This window comes from Macrotis lagotis, chromosome 6, assembly GCF_037893015.1.
Source record: "Macrotis lagotis isolate mMagLag1 chromosome 6, bilby.v1.9.chrom.fasta, whole genome shotgun sequence".
Taxonomy (NCBI): Eukaryota; Metazoa; Chordata; class Mammalia; order Peramelemorphia; family Peramelidae; genus Macrotis; species Macrotis lagotis.
In genome coordinates this window covers 172680837-172689026 of record NC_133663.1, presented here as the reverse complement: position 1 = coordinate 172689026, position 8190 = coordinate 172680837, and the positions used below count along the sequence as shown (strand labels likewise).

The 8190-nt window shown below is 32.1% G+C and overlaps 1 non-coding gene across 1 annotated transcript; it reads left to right on the top strand.

The window, feature by feature from the left end:
• The first annotated feature begins 6000 nt into the window (after positions 1–6000).
• On the top strand, positions 6001–6112 carry LOC141492372 (U6 spliceosomal RNA). Its single transcript, XR_012469861.1, has one exon. It is a non-coding gene; the product is annotated as a U6 spliceosomal RNA (small nuclear RNA).
• The last annotated feature ends 2078 nt before the right edge of the window (positions 6113–8190 follow it).

Below are 8190 nucleotides of genomic sequence, written 5' to 3'. Positions count from 1 at the left end.
AAACATAGGTGGGGTCTGAATTGTGATGATGGGAAATTTAAATTTTATTATATAATCAAAAATACAGTAAAAATGTTTAATAGGTGAGTAGAAATATGAAATATTATGTTAGTGGAAAATATGAATTAGATCAGGGACAGAAAGAATTGAGAAAATCTGTTGGAAGGCAATTGAAATATTATATTCCAGGGGAATTAGAGGTAGTGGCTATTGCAGTATCATTGGGAATAGACAGAAGTGTATGAATTAAGGAGCATTTGATGTCCAACAAATAGATTCTCAATTCAATTTATTGTGCTATATGAATGTGATTAAGTACTATTGTTCTGGGACAAATAAGGAATTAGATGATTTCAAAATGACATGTATAGACTTGGGTGAACTGATGCATATTAAAGAAGCAAAATTAAGAAGCAAAAAAATAGCCTGTTCTACCACATCAAAAGAAGAATGTAAACTTTTGAGTACATTTATAAACAATTGAAGAATGAAGTGTGCAAAAACTAGAGAATAGCTTATGTGATGACAATACTGTATAAACAGCTGTGATCAATAAAATGAACTGTTTTTTTGATTCCAGAGAACAAATAATAAAACATGATATCCATTAAAGAGTGGTAATGGATTTAGGGAGCAAAATGTAATCTATACACATCCATATATGCATATATACATGCATATATACCTTTGTATATGTATACATATATATATATATATATATATATATATATATATATATATATATATATATATATATATGAAGACACTGGAAAAATTATTGTTCTTTCCCATTCATATATGTTGTAATAAACTTGATTTTATTATTTTGTTTGAAGAGCCTTAGAGAGACCTTGGAGTATATGTAGATATTTTGTAGCTATTTGCAGTTTAATAGACATATGAGAATGTGTGTCATTTTTGTTTGACTGGGATAATAAAAATGCTTTTACAAATGCTAATTGATTTGAATTAGTTAAATGGAATTGAAATTCTAATCATTTGTGACTACAGTTGTTGGGACCACAATAATATAAGTGCTTGAGTTTATCATATCATTAGATACCCCACCCCTTTTGAGACTGCCTGTAGAATAAATGAGATGAAGATATAGCCAACACTGCCATAGAAGAATGATATTCAGAAGTTTAAGCAATATGAAACAATAACCTCAATGAGGGAGCTAAGAAAGGTTAAAAACCAAACAAAAACCAAAAACTTGTTGATCTTGACAAGTTATGGAAAACTAAGACATGACAGCTATCCATTATAACAGTTAAGATTGGGGAGGGCAGCAGCAAGATGGTGGCATGAAGGCAGCATTTCCAGGGAACTCTGAACCCCCCAACCCCCCCCCCCCAAAACAAAGAATGGCTCTAGTCAAAATTTAGAGGGGTAGAACCAACAGAAAGACTAAGTGATACATTTTCCCAGTCCAAGATAACTTAGAAGTTTCACAGGAAAATTGTGTTTCACCAGTACCAGGGTTTGGGAAAAAAGTCGTGTTGCAACCCAACTCAGCCCAACCCAGAGATCACCAGCAACAGTTTGAAGGGGCAGTGAGAGAACTCTGGTGCACCTGGGTGAGTGTGGAGTGAGGAGCACTGGCCATACTATCTGCAGTGAGAATCGGGAGAAAGCAGCCTGCACCCCAGAGTCAGTAAGGGAAGTCTGCAGAGATTTCTCTGCTCTCTCTGGGGTAGCACTCTGCTGTTTGCTTACACTCATATATTGCAGTTTTGGCTTCCATACTAAATCTCCAAGCTGGATCTCTCCTTATAACCCCAGGGCAGAGGGTAGTGCTGTGGTCATCTACATATCAAAACACAGACTAGAGACCATAAGACCTAGGAGGAATAAAGGTTCCAGTGGGGTGTTCAAAAAGAAAAACAACCCCAAAACCTTGGAAGTTCTGTAAATTATTCTTGGGCTGAGGAAATGAGTAAACAACGGAAAAAGAAGAATCTGACCATGGAGAATTACTTTAGTCCAATGGAAGATCAAAAGACATACTCACATGACCATAAAATCAAAGCTTCTGTATCCAAAACCGCCAAGAGAAATAGAAAATGGGCTCAGACTATGGATTAGCTCAAAAAAGACTTTGAAAAATAATTAAGGGAAGTGGAGGAAAAATTGGAAGGAGAAATGAGAGTGATGCAGATAAGTCATGAAAACCAAATCAAAAGCTTGGTGAAAGATATACAAAAAATATTGAAGAAAACAATATGCTAAAAACCAGTTTATGCTTAATGGAAAAAGCAAAACAATTGGCAAATAAGGAGAAAAATGCTTTAAAAAGCAGAATTGGCCAACTGGAAAAGGAGATAAAAAAGCTCTCTGAAGAAAATAACTCCTTCAAATGCAAAATGGAACTAAAGGAAGCTGATGACTCTGCAAGAAATCAGGAAGAAATAAAACTCTTCCAAAAAAAAAGCAAAAAATTAGAAGAAACTGTGAAATATCTGATTGGAAAAACAACTGACCTTGAAAACAGATCCAGAAGAAATAATTTTAAAATTATTGGGATATCTGAAAGCCATGACCAGGAGAAGAGCCTAGACTTCATTTTTTTTTTTCAAGAAATAATAAAGCAAAATTGCAGTGAGATCCTAGAAGCTGAGGGTAAATAGAAATCATGAGAATTCACCGGTCACCCCCTGAAAGCGATCCCAAAAGAAAAACTTCCAGGAATATTATAGTCAAATTCCCAAACTCCCAAATCAAAGAGAAAATTCTAAAATCTTCCAGAAACAAACAATTCAACTACAAAGTGTCCATAGACAGGATTATACAGGATCTAGCAGCATCTACATTAAGCACTCGTAGGGATTTGATTATGATATTCCAGCAGGCCAAAGATCTTGGTTTACAACCGAGGATCAACTACACAGTAAAACTGAACATTTTTTTAGGGAAAAAAGATGACCGTTCAATGAAACAAGGGACTTTCAAACTTTGCTATTGAAGCAACCAGAGCTGAACAGAAGGTTTGATCTCCAAGTACAGAACTCTGGAAGAGAGGGACTAACTGTGTTGGACTGTTTGTATTCCTGCAGGGGAAGAAAATATTGCTAACTCACTCATATGAACTTTCTCATTTATAAGAGCTGTTAGAAGAAGCATATAGAGACAGGACATAGGAAAGAGCAATATAATGGTATGATGTTGTAAAGGGATGGAGTCAATGGATGATGGGGGGGAAGTACTGGGAGGAAGGAAAAGGAGATGAAGAAGAAGCTGAGAGATTTCACATAAGAGTCAAAAAAAAAAGCTTTTTCAATGTAGTGGATGTGGGGGAAGGTAAAGGGGAATGAGTGAGCCTTCATTCTCCTAGGAAATGGCTCAGAGAGGAAATGATATACACATTTAATAGGGTGAGGTAATCTGTCTTGCCCTGGAGAAGGATGGGAGGAAAGTGATGGGATGAGGGTGAATGGGGGGAGGGAAGGTGGGAATAGGTGATAGAAGAGAGAGAAGATCGAGGGAGAGGGTATTCAGAGTCAACGCACTTTTGAACCATGCCAGGATGAAAGGAGAGAGAGAGAATAGAATAAATGAGAGTGGGTAGGAATTGAGTGGAGGGAAATATAGCTAGTAATAGCAACTGTGGGAAATATATTGAAGCAACTTCTCCGGTGGACTTATGATAAAGAAAGCACCTCATCTCAGAGACAGAATCATTGAAATCTGAACAGACTGAAGTACAATTTTTTTTTTCTTTCTCTCCCTCTCTGTTTTTGAGGTTTCTCATCTTCTTTGGGGGGGGAGGGGGTTTATGTTTATTCTTATGTTTACTCTTATAACATTCAATTTACATGAATGTATGGCATGGAAACAATGCAGAGACTGCCAGACAGCCTCCTTGGGGGGGGGGGGTAGAAGAGGGGGAATTGTAGAACTCAGAGCCTTGCAAAAAATGATGGGTACATATTACTATTATATATAATTGGAAAACAAATAAAATGTTAAATTGTTTAAAAATACAGTTAAGAATTTTTAAAAATCTGAAAATATTTTGGAGGGAGCAGTATCTCTTCTCAAAATAAAGAAAACCTCTGTGAAAAAAATTAGTCAAAATTAGTCAAAATTTGACATACAATACAACTACATATATTAATCTAAAGAACTTGTATAAATGAAATATTAAGGAAGAAAACAAAGCAATACAAATTGAGTAAATCTGTCAATAATTCTATTCTGAATTATTTACATCATCAGTTATGATGTAATGTAATGTCCATGTAATGCTATTTGTTTAAATTAGGTTTTTGTTGTTGTTTTTTGCAAAACAATGGGGCTAAGTGGCTTATCCAAAGTCACACAGCTAGGTAATTATTAAGGGTCTGAGGACAGATTTGAACTCAGGTCCTCTTGACTCCAGAGCTGGTGCTCTATCCATTGTGCCACCTAGCTGCCCCTATGTAATGCTATTTGATGAAGCATTAAAGAAGACAAAGCAATTAGTATATATGTATGTATATGTATGTATATATGAAACCTATGCTATAGGAAAAAAAAGACATAGAAAAGCAAAAAAAATACAATTCTTGGATATTGGGAGTTTTGATTATATATTAAAAAGGGAACATATCAAGTGACTAAATACCACATAGTACTATTTCCTAAGCTCATTTCTTGACAAATTAGGTCAAAAAGATATCAATAAGGGGCACCTAGGTGGTACATTGGATAGAGCACCAGCTCTGGAGTCAGGAGGACCTGAGTTCAAATCTGACCTCTGACCCTTAATAATTACCTAGCTGTGGGACCTTGGGCAAATCACTTAATTTCACTGCTTTGCAAAAAAACAGATGTAAATAAAACCCTTGTAAAAAAGAACATTAGTTAACAAATGTATTGACTGACTGAAAAACATGTATCTCATTCTACATATATATAGTCTCATAGTGGAGGAATTTGTGAAACATCAACTCACAAACATATGCAGTTTTATATCAGTCTTATAAAGTTTATTGTGGTCATTGAAAGGATAAAAATTTGTTGACTTTGTGTGGCTTTTATTAACTTTATTTAATCATTTCATAAACTGTTCTGTTAAACATCAGTCTGCTTCAGTTCATATAAGTCTACCAAATTGTAGATATTTATAATTTTTATGATAAATGATTATTAAAATAATCTAGCAATATTTGTTCAAAAATTCTTTTATTGATAATCCCTCCCATTTCCCTAGGTTTTTGATGACAAAAAGTACTTTGAAAGTTTTCTTTATATGTTTGCCTGTTTTTATTAAATATGTGTTTTTATGGGTTTTTTAAATCATCTTGTTGCATAGCTAGTATTATATAACTGGGTCAAAGAATATACACAGTTTAATTATATTTCTGAATTCCATATTCTCAAATATATGGATCAAATCACATCTCTGAGGACAGCACATTATTATTTCTGTCTTCCAAAGCAATTTAAAATTTTTTCATATTCAGATTCATGTAAAATGAACCTCATGTTTATTTTATTATTTTGCTTTCGCCTTTTTGTATTAGTGACATGGAACTTTCCTTGATATGGTCACTGATGATTTGCTTTCTTTATTTTGAAACATTTAAAAATTCCTTTCTTTTAAAAAGTTGTTTCTTTATATTTTTTTTACTTTTTTTCAGGGAAAAGTTTTTCTGTAATATTTTTTAAATGCTTATTTAAAAGGTATTTATGGACACTTACATAAGAATTATCCTTTTTAGGGTACAGTGTGAATCATGTGTGTATACATATACATATATATATATATATATATATATATATATATATAAATAGCCACATAGATACATAAATATATATATGTTTTTGTATGTATTTACACATATCTACATATTTATGCATATTGTCTTATAGTTATATAACTCATTAATTTGAAGTTTATTATAAAATATTAAATGAATATTTATTTAAAATTATTTTTTCAAAACACTTTTTAAAAAAATTATTACTAGGAAGTTTTTGCACTAATAATATGGTCTCAGATACAAACTGTGTGTTGTGCTTGCTTTGGCAGCACATATACTAAAAAAAAAATGGAACGATATAGAGAATATTAGCATGGCCCCTGCCTAAGGATGACATCCAAATTTGTGAAGCAGACACTAACTATGTGATATTGAGCATGTCATTCAACTTTGCTTCAATTTCCTCATCTATAATATGAACTCAAGAAGGAGCATTTCAGCATCTTTGTAAGAAAACATTAATATAAAGGTCACAAAGAGTTGGACAGAAAGTACTGCACATCACTACTTATCTTAGTATCTGTTTTTTAATTTTTTCTACTCTCTCAGTCTCTTTACCTATCTCCAGTTGTCTTCTTGTCCGTCCTTCCTTTCTTTTATCCCTCCTTCCATCTCTCTCTCCTTCTCTCTCCCTTCTCTCTCCATAAATATATACATATGGCTACACATGTAAATATATTTACATGTATTTAGAAATATACAATTTCTCTTAAGGCATATTTGGTTACATCTTATAGATGCTGATATATTGATAAAATGAAGATGGAAAAATGGTTATCAGCCATACATCTAAGGTACCTTCCACAAAGAATCAGCTATGAGATTTGGAAATTGCATCATACTGAATCCTAATGGGGAAATCTAGAAACAGGAATAATAAGCTATTTTCTAGCTACCTTTGCATATGGAGAGAGAGAAATATGAAAACCCTGAAGACCAGGTTACCTTAAAGATATACCATAGAACTTCTGAACTGCCATTCAGGGTTGAGTTCAGTAGTAGTCTTATGTTGGTTAGTCATAAATCAAGGCTAAGAACTTATAGACTCCTATCAAAGAGGCAGCTAAGCAATCTGAATGCAGGGAATGTTTACCAGTCAATCCCTAGAATCATAAAATTACAGTATTTTCAATACTCCAAGAAAGCAGCAATAGAATCATACCAAATCTTCTCTCCTGGAGTGTCATAGAACCCAGTTCTATCATCAAGTCTGAATTAAGGAACAGCAAGGAAACAAAAAAAAAATCCCACTATTAAAAGCTATTGTTTTGACAGAGAAACTCAATAGGTAAACCTAGAAGAAAAAAACCTTAACATATCTATAAGGAAAGACTAAATAAAAACACAATTCTGAGAAAAAATCAACTCAAAGTAACGGAAAAAAATATAGTAAAAATTTTTTTCAGAGTTGAAATGTTTTACATGAAATGAGAGCATTTGGTTTAAAAAAAATGGAAGAAAGAAACAACATGGAAAGCACTGAAACACTTAACCAGAATAATAACCAACCACACAATTCTAAATGAGTAGTAATGAATCATCCTTTACAGTTGCTACAAAGAGAACAATGCATAGTACAGACTGAAATAATTTTTGTTTTGGACAACATGACTAATGTGGAAATTTGTATTTACTTTATATATGTACTATATATATATATATATATATATATATATATATATATATATATAATACATGCATGCATTATAAATGCCAGTAATTGACTTTGTTTTTCATTTATTTGCAATTGAGATGTAGGTTTGGGGAAAAATAGTTCAGAAAAAAGATTTTTGTTTATTGAAACAAAATATTTAAAATTTTATTATCTATTGTTTCAATGTAGTTATTTTTATTTTTATTTTTCCCACTAGTTTTCTTTGTCTCACTCATTTGTTAATATTTTATTACTTAATCTCCATTGACTGAATTTTACAAATTTCCCTTAAAGGTTAAAATTTGCATTTTTAACCCTGAAAAGTTGATATTTAACATTTTTGTATTAACAAATATGATTCTGAACTCTATCAAGTTACATGCCAAAATGAAGAATTTGTATTATATATATTCATATACCTTCTCATTCAGTATTATTAAAGATCTTCCATATTTATCTTCATTAATATTGTTTTTAAATCTTTAACTTTGTTACTTTTTAATGAATTGTCATAAATTTCAATATCTGAAAGTGTCATTTTATTGTCCCCCAAATTAGTTTTACTGTCTACTTCTCTTTTGATTACAGTTAGCATTGTCAAAAGAATAAATATTGTCTTTGCTGGTTCATACATATTTAATATTTATATAGCTTAATTTTCTATGGTATTTTAAAGTATAATGTGCTTTCCTGTTTAACACTAAGATATATATTTTATATTAATATTTTATTTGTTTTCCAATTACACACAATTGCACATTCTATCAATCATTTTTGCAAGATTTTGAA